We start from the raw sequence: 12,244 nt of genomic DNA, 5'->3' as shown, positions 1-12,244 counted from the left end.
TAATAATTAATTGTAGTATTTATAAATAAATGTTATAAATTTATAAACATTTGTATTTTTTTCATAATATTTACCACTCCCTTACACTTTCAATAATCCTTATACACCACCCAAAAAAATTCATTTCATTTATAAAAAAGAGTTGATTATTGCAGTGGATATGAGTGATTTTTCTTATTTGTTCAATAAATTAAACAGGTTAATGATGTCCTTGAAACAGGCGGTTACACTCCATCCTGTCTACATAGGGCTTTTTTACATTTTTTGTGTCTATATGTTAACCTTGATGGAATACACCAATGTAGTTGCAGTAAGAAGTTGACCTTGACGGGAGCTTTCAACAATTTATAAAATTGCAAGCAGTGCATGCAGAAATTCATTCTGTGTTGTACAGGTAGTCTGTGTACGAAATAATGTGTTCAAATTATTTTGCTCATTTTAAACCGTGTACTCATGGTGACGAGTGTTCTCAGTGTCCCGGTCCCTCAACTAGGACAACTGTAAGTAACCAGTCATCCAAGTTATTATTTAAAGTATTGAAGGGAAAAGTTGCAAATCCCTATCAAAACCGTAGTGGTTTTAATAGGGATAAACCTAGAATCAATATCGTTTCTGATGTAATTATTAGACCTGCTTATTCAAAATTAATCAAAAATGATGAGATACAATTTGAACAATTTGTCAAGTCGTCTTTAAGTCAATCTTTGAGGGAAGATTGTCTTGAAGAGGATGTGATTGAATGTAGTCAGTTAAGTGTGAAAGAGAAGCAATTAGCTAATCACGCTGTTGCTAACATTGTTCAAATCGTTGATGAGGATGATGATTCTATGGTTACTCCTTCATCACAACCTGATAGTGAATTATCGTTTTCTTTACCATTCACGCAATACCTGGCTCAACATGGTATTGAAAATGATTATTCGGACGACATCTCGTTGACCTTAATAGACCAGTTTATTAACGAAGACGAGGCGGCGTCCAATCCGGTTGTGGATGAAGGAACTTGTCCCATCAATAATTCGGTTACCGATGAGTTAAATGTATTTGATAATGATATGGTGGTGGTGGAAGAACCCCCAATCTCTCCCAGTCCACCACTACCACCACAAAGCCCCTTCGTTGAGCCAGTGTTTACCCGCCCCGTTACACCAACATCTCCTGAAGCGGCACCCGCGGTATTAACTCAACCCCCTATGATAATATCGCAGGACATCATTGACGCTTTATCGGAGCCTTGGGTTGAGGTGGAAAACGTTATCAATGGTAACGTTGAACATCCCCCTCAACCCAATTCACCGATTATTGAGGAAAATGGTGTTCTGCCAGAGAGATTGGTGGTGGTAGAGGCCGAAAATAACATCATTCGGTCACCATCACCACCACCGTCACCCATGATATTATCACAGGGCGTCAATGACATACAACAACCATCTGGATCCGAGGTTGATGTGGAACTTAACATCATCACACCACCACTCCCTCAGCCTCCTGCAACGTTCGATCCGATGAGTATTATTACTCAAAATGTCATTGACGCACTGGCAGAGCCGTGGGTTGAAGAGAGGAGGCAGGGTGAAGAGATGGATGTTGAAAATGACATCATTCAACCCTCTCAATTGTCACCCATTCTAGGGCAAATAAATAATAGAGTTGAGAATAGGGTGGAGGGTGGAGACGTTGATGTCGAAAACGAAGACAATGACGACGACGACAACATCATTCCACCCACTCCCCCTCACTCACGATCAAGGAGGAGTCGGCGCCCTAGAAAGCCTCGTAGACGTGCGCGAAAGTCCCCATTAATATTAATTACTAATAATTATAATATTAATATTAATGATGTTAATATTAATAATTATTATTAATAAATCCTATTTCCGTCCTACACTCATATCAAGTACATTTAATTCGGACGCGATTTTCCAAATTTTAACATCATACTACCTACAACACGATGGCAAGCATGCTGCTCCTCCTCGAGGTCTTGCTGGATACCTATCTTTGAACACAAAAAAATATATATTTATATAGTATAAATAAAAGTCTTTCAAAGATAGTAACAGAAGGCAGCAAATTTATAATTAAACTTTATTAGTAACCTGTTTAATTTATTATTTCATATTTTCATAAGAAAATGCATCACTGTGAAAACTGTAATAAACAATTTACAACCCGTCAATCACGACTACGCCACGAAAAGCTCTATTGTCAAGTGGTCAAAAAACAGGAAAATGGAGGACCGGCCGCCAAAAAACAGAAAATATGTCATTCAACTGGTAAGTTTTAACTAATAGGTACTCTATTTTCAATTATTTTTCTTTTCTAGCTAGCAACAATTATATGTGCGTTACATGTAATCAAGAAATTGCTCCAAAGCTTATTACGGCTCATGAGAGAAGTAGACAGCATAGAAATAATTGTCAAAGTACTCCCTTGGAGGATGGGGTGTTTGCACTCAGCAGTGCATTTAAATCACGCATCGCTTCATATAGGATTTGTGATGAGGGCGATTATATCGATTTAAATGAATTTATGGATAAAATTCACAATAAATTACTTGGACTTATTGTTTCACAAATTGAAAAATTTAGTACAATCAAAATTAATTTGGAATTATTTGGATTGTATACCATTGAGTCAAAAAATATATTTGATGTGAAATCTTTCAATACTACTAACAGAATTGTCACTTTAGGCACGAATATTAGGAATATGTTGCATGACTTTCAAGAAGTTATTAGTCAAAAAATGATGGATTTTTTGGAACGAGATTCAGGTAGTTATATATTGTAAAAATCTATATAATACAATTATTTTTTTTGCTTCTGTGTTTTAGGCTGGACACTTGTGAAAATTTTACATTTAGAATTAAATGTAAACTATTACAATCCATTGAAAGCTTCATCGTATATCCCACTACCGCCAAGCGTGAAAATGAAGAGGGCAATAGTTAATGTTCAAAATCAGGATATTCATTGTTTTGGTTGGAGTGTCGTAGCAGCAGTGTGTCTACCTATGGGACCAGAACATTTACCCAGTTCATATCCACATTGGTCGACACTTTTTAATTTCCAAGGTATTGAATTTCCTGCAAAACTGGATAGTATTGCAAAATTTGAAAGTCAAAATAATGTCTCTCTTAATGTTTACGGACTTGAATTACTTTATGTAAACAATAAGGTAAAATTTGAAATTGTGGGACCATTATATTTTACAAACTTTAAGAAACCGGTACACATAAATTTATTATTGTTGAGTGATAATGATGGTAATCAACATTACTGTACAATAACTAATTTGCCACGTTTAGTATCTTCCCAACTCTCAAAACATCATCATTCAAAATTTTTCTGTGATGGATGTCTACAATATTTCACAACCCAAGCTTTATTAGATAGACATTCTTCGACTGATTGTGGAAAACTTTATGCTAGAATCCCAAATAATGAATTAATAACAAATAGATTTGGTTATAATGTTCCCGCTAATGTATTAGAATTTCAAAATTATCATCATAAAATGACTATCCCATTTATTGTTTATGCTGATTTCGAATGTTTATTGAAACCTATGAGTACAGTTGCACCAAATCCAAATCAATCATTTTCGATAAAAACTTTTCTCCATCAACCATATTCATGTGCATATTACATTAAATGTTCATATAACGATCAATTATCTAAATTCCAAAGTTTTCGAGGACAGTCATCTGTGGTTGACTTTATTACAGCATTAGAAATAGATTTGATAGAGATTTATAAAAAGTATTTAAGTATTGTACAACCAATGCTTCCATTAACTATTCAAGAAGAGTTTGATTATCTTACAGCAACGGAATGTCATATTTGTCAAAAACCTTTTCAACAGAATGATATTAAAGTAAAAGATCACTGTCATTTAACGGGTCGTTATAGGTCCGCCGCGCACAGTAATTGTAACTTGAATTTTCAAATTCCAAATTTTATTCCGATAGTATTTCATAATTTAACAAATTATGATAGTCACTTATTCATTAAAGAGTTGGCCCTTGAAGAAAGTGAAATTAATATCCTTGGTAAAACTAAAGAGAAATATATTACATTTTCGAAAAAAATTTGTGTAGGCGAATATCTAAATTCAAACAATCGAATAGTCAAGGAGCACTTACACTTGCGTTTTATAGATAGTTTTCAGTTTTTGACATGTTCATTAGAAAAACTGGCAGCAGCCTTGGATGATGCTCAATGCATGGAAGTAAAACGATACTTTCCCGTTGACAGAGAATTTCAGTTAATTAGACAGAAAGGGGTTTTTCCATATTCATTTATCGATGATTTTTCTAAATTAGATCTCACGGAATTACCACAAAAAATTTATTTTTACGATAAACTTCGCGATGAGCATATTTCTGAAGATGATTATCAACGAGCTAATACCGTATGGGATACATTCCATTGTCAGACTCTAGGCGAATATTCTGATCTCTATTTAAAAAGTGATATTTTACTATTAGCTGATGTCTTTGAGAATTTTCGAAACATGTGCCTTAAGCATTATGAACTTGATCCAGCACATTACGTGACAGCACCATCTCTTAGTTGGAATGCTATGCTTAAATTTACCCATGTAAAATTAGAATTATTGACTGATATAGATATGTTGCATTTTTTCAAAAAAGGGATTCGTGGGGGAGTTAGTACATGTGTTAAACGAGCGGCTCAAGCAAATAATAAATTTCTTCCAAATTATGACCCTTCGAAACCGACATCATACATTTTATATCTCGATGCAACAAATCTCTATGGTTGGGCTATGAGTGAAGTACTCCCTTTAGGTGGATTTACTTGGTTAACGCAAGACGAAATTAATTCACTTAGTATTATGGATTTGACTGATACCACACCTGAAGGTTATGTCCTTGAAGTAGATATCTCTTATCCTCATCATTTACACAACTCTCATAATGATATGCCATTTCTACCTGAAAATTTAATTCCACCAAACGGAAAATGTGCGAAACTCATTCCAAATCTATGTGCTAAAACAAACTACATAATACACTATCGAAATTTAAAACAAGCTCTACAAAATGGACTAGAATTGACAAAAATTCATAGAGTACTAAAATTCAATCAATCGTCATGGCTCAAACCATATATTGATTTAAATACGAAATTACGAAATCAGACTAAAAATAAGTTTGAAAAAGATTTATTTAAACTCATGAATAATAGCGTGTATGGAAAAACCATGGAAAATGTCGATAATCGGGTAGATATTAAACTGGCTACACATTGGAAAAAAAACGGTCACAAGTATGGAGCAGAGACATGGATAGCCAAACCACAATTTAAAAATTGTTCTATTTTTACTGAAAATTTAGTTGCAATAGAAATGAATAAAGTTCAAGTAACGTATGATAAACCTATTTATGTAGGATTCAGTATATTGGAAATTTCAAAAACTTTAATGTATGACTTTTTTTATAATTTCCTTAAAGTTAAGTATGGAAATAATGTACAGCTTTTGTATACGGATACGGATTCATTAATTTTAGAAATTTATACGGAAAACGTATATAATGATATTAAACAGAATATCGATCGGTTTGATACTTCAAATTATCCCGAGAATAATATTCATGATATTCCTAAAACTGTGTCTATTATCGGTAAAATGAAAGATGAGTATGCTGGTGTACCAATTGTACTTCTTTATGGCACCGGTGCCAAAGCATATTGTGTGCAAACAGTGAATGATTTAATTAAAAAGGCTAAAGGTGTAAGTAAACATGTAATTGATAAATCTCTAACACTGTTACAATATCGGGCAATTGCAACAAATCCTTCATCTTCATCAGTTTTCTGTGTTATGAACGTTTTCAAATCTTATTTACATAATATGTATACCGAATTAAGGAATAAAATAGCACTGTCTAATTTCGATGATAAACGATACATTTTAGGTAATTCAATTGATACATTAGCCTGGGGACATTACGATATTGATAGAGATCGAAATTTAGATTCTCTAATTAGAGAATTGCAAAAATATGTGGAACCCACTGATTGAATTTTACCTTATTGTAGATATGTAACGATATGTAACCATTTATTTATACTACGTATTTATTATTATTATTATTATGTATTTATAATTGATGTAATGTGTAAAGTATTTTTATTTGTATTCTGTAAGTCAACAATGAAACTTGTGCAACAAAAAGATTTATTAAAAATTTCTAACCACGACTATTCAGTTTGTGTACCCTATCAACAGTTTCCTAAACATAATACTTTATTCAATAATAGTGTAAAAAGAGGACTAGTGGTTGGACGTTCTGGATGTGGAAAAACAAATGTGATATTAAGTCTCTTGCTGCATCCAAATGGATTACGCTTCACAGACATTTACTTATTTTCAAAAACCCTACAACAACCAAAATATCAATTTTTAAAATCGGTTCTGGCACCTCTCGATAAAGTCGGTTACTATGAATATGAAGATGGTGCCGAAATTCCTCCTCCTAAAGAAATCAAACCCTATTCCATAATAATATTTGATGATGTAGTCACTTGTAACCAAAATATAATACGTGATTATTTTTGCTTTGGTAGGCATTATAATATCGATTGTATATTTATTAGCCAAACGTATTCTTCCATTCAGAAACAATTAATTCGTGATAATGCTAATTTCATAATTATCTTTCCTCAGGATGTATTAAATTTAAAACATATTTTTAATGATCACGTTGGTACAGATATGTCATTTGAAACCTTTCAGAAAATGTGTTCACAGTGTTGGCAAAAACCGTATGGATTTGTTACTATTGATAAGGATGCTGAACAAGACAATGGGCGTTATCGTAACGGTTTTGATCAGTTCATTAAAATATAAATGTAAATGTTTGTCAAAGATTTATTTATTAGTCGACGATCGACATGGATAAACGTTTAGCTTTAGAGCTGGATAAGGCAAGACGACACGTTAAACAAAAAGTACGATCATTATCTTCACACATTGCAAGTTCGCAAAGACGTTTCGCAACCCATATTCAACCTCTAACTGATCCAATAAAAAGTTTAATTTCTGAAATTAAACATGAACGCGAAGTTATCCCAAAACAGGAAAAAATATCAATTCATCATGAGATCAAGCAACCGGAGGCGAAGCGACTTTTTGAGTCAACGACTACAAGCCGTAGTACTACATCGCTCGATCCACGATTCAGTTTAATGCGACAACATGCGGCTGCTAGCACACCCAGAGAGGAGGGAGAATCACTCAGGAATGTGACCATTGGAAAGTTGCAAGAAACATTAATAAATTTGTCAAAAACCGATGCATTTCGCCATTTTCTTAAACAATGGACCGGTTTACCTCGACAGTACATTGAAGATATGATTATTGACACAGAAAACAAATTTGATCATCAATATGGTGTGAGACATGGAACCGAGGCAAATAAATTTTTTATTGGCAATTCTGAAATTGATTTCAAAGACGATCATGTAATCGTTCAAAATGTAGCTTATCCTGATACACCTGGATTGTATGAATTATTATTTAAAAAAAATCCAACTAATTATACTCAATCAGATTTAGAAACTTATCGAAATATTGTCATTCGAACCAATGCAGACAGAAAAAACTATAAACCAAATGCACAAATTCTGGGTAATGTAGGGAACAAATATAAAACAATTATTCGACATTTCTCGAGACAGCCACAACCGCTTCAGGAACACCGTGCATCTCAGTCGCCGCCATTTTACAGTGATACTGAAGAAAGCCTTGATGCAGATCAAGGTCAATCGACTCCTGTCCAGCAACGAAGCCGCAGTAGTAGTCTTTCAATTCTCGTACCACCAGCACGTAAACAGTATCCGCGACTTCGCAACATACCTGCAATACAACGATTGCAGACTCAAGGTCATGAACAATCAACTCCGACAAGTAGTATCCAACCAATATCAAAAAGAGTTAAGGGTGGTAGTATTCTTCGCACATTGGCTTTAACAGATAAAAATTTAGAATTTGTTCCCTACAAAAATCCCAACACACTCGTAAATAGACTACGTCTTTTATTATCATCGACAGTAGCTGGTAATAATAATCATATGAATGAAATCAATCGCATCATAACAGAATTGCGTGAATCGAAAATAATTCGTTAATAATTTAGAGACGACTTGTATATATTGCAAACACATTATATTTTATAGTTAGTATTTCTACATACTTTATTCATTCAATAGACAAGAATATGACATTAGATAAATTTGGTGAACACATTAGTGAACACAGAATTCGGACAACTTTACAACGTGTCAAATCTTTCTCATATACCACAATCTCACTCTTTGGGACACTGGATCCAGCTAAAAAACTTTTTGTATTATTTAATATTGGTACGAATTATATTTTCCCATTAAAAGAAGCAACGATTACGTCTGTAAATGGTAATCCATCGAGCGGGTGGATTGCATTAATTAATTCGAAACAAACTACGAATTTAATTGGTCAAATTTTACGTGAAGGTGACAAACTATCATTTAAATATGGACCCAAAACATCAGAAGCTAAACCGATATATATAGAAATAGTTTTAAAAGTACCAATCCACCATGAAGCGTAGTGATTTAAATATTAAGCGTCAAGTTGTTAATGAACTACATGCACCGGCGAGAGTGAACTTTAAAAGACGACGTGTGATAGTGAAAGGTTTAAATGATTTATTGCAACTCGATCTGGTTGAAATGATACCATATTCACGCGTCAATAAAGGCTTTAAGTATATCTTAATGGTTATCAATGTTTTTTCTAAATTTGTATGGGCTGTTCCATTAAAGAATAAGTCGGCTTTAAGTGTTGTAAATGCAATGAGTGAAATTTTAAAAACTCGACGTAACGTTCCTAAAAACATTCAAACAGATCTGGGAAAGGAGTTTTACAATAAACATTTTCAACAATTAATGAATAAATACAAAATTAATCACTACAGTTCTTATTCGAATTTAAAAAGTAGTGTTGTCGAGCGCGTGAATCGAACAATCAAGGGAATGATGTATAAAGAATTTTCGGTGCAAGGTCACTACAACTGGATAAACATTTTACCTGACATAATAAAAAAATACAATAATACCAGACATGGGACTACTGGTTTAAAACCGATTTCAATAAATAAGAAAAACGAACGCAAAGTTTTGGATCAAGTTTATAGTCATCTTAAAACAATGGACATTTATAAACCCAAATTTCAAGTTGGTGATTTTGTTCGAATTAGTAAACATCGACATCTTTTTAAGAAAGGGTACACCCCAAATTGGAGTAATGAAGTATTTACAGTTTCGAAGATTCAAAATACAAATCCTAGAACTTATTTGCTACAAGATGTTTCTGGAGAAACAATACGAGGAGGTTTCTACACTGAAGAATTACAAAAAGTTAAATATCCGAATGTATATCTCGTTGAGAAAGTTTTACGAAAGAAAGGTAACCGTTTATTCGTCAAGTGGAGTGGAATGGATAAAACTCATAACTCTTGGATTAATTCATCGGATATTACATAGATAATTATTATTATGAATTGTTTTTTTTTAATAAAATAAACTAAAAGGAATCAATTAAAACACTTTATTTCATCAATATTATAGGTAGTACATTAAATATCCTTAAATCTATTATAAATCCTCCATATTATTCTACCACTTATTTAATTATAAACTAATTAAATCAAGACGTCTCTTGAAACCTTTAGTTTACCTCACCTTTGGCGCGCGCCCGACACTGATCAAGGTTAACAAGTCTGCATCACATTACCTATGCATAAGAAGACGCCCATAAATAATACATGAATACAAATACTATAAAAAATAAAACTACAACAATGCTATTTTTAGTAACTAATTTGAATTTTTGAATTGTAGTTTTGTCTGTGGAAAGCAATTTCACATATCCACATTTTGGAGAATGTTTTTTATGCTCCATAAACGCATCATCACTTTTTTCCCATCGTGAAATTATTACTCCACAAACAAAACACTGGGTACAATCAGATATTTGAATATAAAACAATCCCGCTTTTGCTAAACTCCATGGAGATGGGTATGAATGTACCCAGTTCTTATATGATAACAGTCTTTTATCAAAACACTCGTATAAACATTTTTCATATTGTCCATCGTCTAGACACATGATTTTTATTCATTTATTTTAAGAAACTATCACTAGCACAAAACGCACACTACTTCACACACATAAGTCTTTTTCCGATAATTTCATCCTACTCTTCGGCACTCTCGTTAACTGTAAATGAAATATACATTTCTTTAATTTCTTTTCATCCTCCATTTTACATTATGTTCACTCACCTAATATTTCATCATCAACACGTTGAAACTCAAAACAATGTGCAGATGTCGGGTTTCTAGCATCTTCTTTTCCCAAATATATTAAATATAGTGGACGTGGATCTCGTAATAACTCATCAATTTTCTCCTCAGTTAAATAATCACTTATTCTTCTCGGCAGAAACACTGCATAATTGTCCAACTCAACAAGCACTGAATTTCCGAACAGAGACTTTGTGCGTCTAATATTATGTATGCGGAATCTTGTGTTCAACTCTAGCTCACCAGCTTTTAAAATGGGTTTCTGTCCGCATCGAGCGATTCGATTCAATACATCCATGACCCAGCAGCGAATACTCTTAGACATTAACACAGATATATGCACTTTTTTTATATTATTATTTCTCGGAGGATTAAATCAGTACTGACTGCTATCAAACTTGTACTAAATTCTATATATTAACTATACCCCCACTTTTTAACCTTGAATGAAAATGCATCAATATTGTGGCCTTGAAAAAGTGAGATAATGAGAAAAAGTGAGATGAAAACATCAAAGATAAAGAGGGAATGAGTGGTCTTGAAACAGTGAGCGACTCTCTGCTTGCAGGTCACACTTACTTGTATCAGTAGGTTGAAATAGGTGTACATAAAAACATGTAGCTTTTTTTTACAACTTTTATTTTTTTTATACAATAATATAATATTTACAGTTTACTACGACTACTACTACTTTGCTAAACTTATTCTACACTATTTTTACGAAAGAACCCCGACCCTAAAAAAATTCACAATAAATTACTGTTGAAAAAGATTCAATAAAACTTACTTCTTTAATTTAAGGCATTATGATTCCTTTTAGATTTTAAGAAGTCGAGGTAGCTGGGCTCATTGAAATGATCCCAGTTCTCCTCTTCTTCCTTCATCATCACTTCATGTAAGGCCCTTTGTTTTTCTTTATCGGCCCGATGGCACTTCCATATGTGCCTTTCGAGCCGAAACCAAAGAAGAATGTGGTTTTTGTCGTATGGACAAACTATGATATCCTCTGAAAAAAAATTATTTCCAACTAAACTACTAAAAAAATATTAAACTTACCAGGAGTATTATAAATAGAACTTTTTCTGATGGGTTCCATTTTTAAAGAATTTCTTGTTATAGTAGATATACACAAGAACTGTGTTACACAACACAACACATTATCTTTTATACAGTTTGGGGTGGAAAATGAGTAAGGACAATTGCGCGATTCATCTTGAATGAGTGAGGAGTTGTTGGCCTTGAAAAAGTGGGGAGTAGCATGAATAACCTTGACCTTGAAAACATCAAGGTCCAATAATGCCTTGGCCTTGAAGTGGTGGGGGAAGTGGGAGGGGTTGGCCTTGAAAAGTAAGAGAGAGAACGAGTGGCCTTGAAAGAAAGAGAGGGAAAATGGGCGGGGTCAAACTCAAGGTCAAGGTTGTGTTGTGTTGTCCCCCCATTCGTTATCTACTCACCTACGAACCTGGCGATCAGGTTCTTATTCAGTTCTTACCGCTGGGAAGCCAGCCGTTCGCGTCCAAATGGAGAGGTCCATTTCCAGTCATCCAAGCGCTCGGAGATGGCGGCATGTACCTAGTGGACTCCGACCCTAAACCAACCAAGGTCCATGTAGACCGGATGCGACCCGCGCCCTTGGCTCGATAAAGACAATATTTCATTTTCTTTCCTGTGTATATAAACCCGCGAGTGAGTGTAGGATAATTACGTAATTAGTCTAAGTTAATTATAAAGTTCGCGGTAACTATTTCTGTAAATACTCGTTAAGGTTAGCTATCTGGCAACGGGCTACGCTAGAAGCTAAGCGGTACGCCTGCGGCTACCATTTTTCATTTTTCACCATGTCTTTTACATTTATTTCGTGCAATTAT

The 12,244-nt window shown here is 33.9% G+C and overlaps 2 long non-coding RNA genes across 4 annotated transcripts; one reads left to right on the top strand and one right to left on the bottom strand.

The window, feature by feature from the left end:
* The first annotated feature begins 421 nt into the window (after positions 1 to 421).
* On the top strand, positions 422 to 6,230 carry LOC135266914 (uncharacterized). Of its 3 annotated transcripts, none has more exons than XR_010335122.1 (3): positions 422 to 500; positions 2,132 to 2,776; positions 2,837 to 6,230. It is a non-coding gene; the product is annotated as an uncharacterized LOC135266914 (long non-coding RNA). The 3 variants fall into 3 exon arrangements; XR_010335121.1 differs by having other exon boundaries at positions 451 to 500; positions 1,407 to 2,776; XR_010335120.1 differs by lacking the exon at positions 422 to 500 and having other exon boundaries at positions 1,340 to 2,776.
* Positions 6,231 to 9,604: 3,374 nt separating this feature from the next.
* LOC135266913 (uncharacterized) lies at positions 9,605 to 11,830 on the bottom strand. The gene is made up of 3 exons (XR_010335119.1): positions 11,433 to 11,830; positions 11,164 to 11,382; positions 9,605 to 11,112 (listed from the first exon to the last, which is right to left on the bottom strand). It is a non-coding gene; the product is annotated as an uncharacterized LOC135266913 (long non-coding RNA).
* Positions 11,831 to 12,244: the final 414 nt, after the last annotated feature.

The sequence above is a fragment of the Tribolium castaneum genome, chromosome 8, assembly GCF_031307605.1.
Source record: "Tribolium castaneum strain GA2 chromosome 8, icTriCast1.1, whole genome shotgun sequence".
In the NCBI taxonomy this organism is placed as follows: Eukaryota; Metazoa; Arthropoda; class Insecta; order Coleoptera; family Tenebrionidae; genus Tribolium; species Tribolium castaneum.
This window is presented reverse-complemented; position numbering and strand designations above follow the sequence as displayed.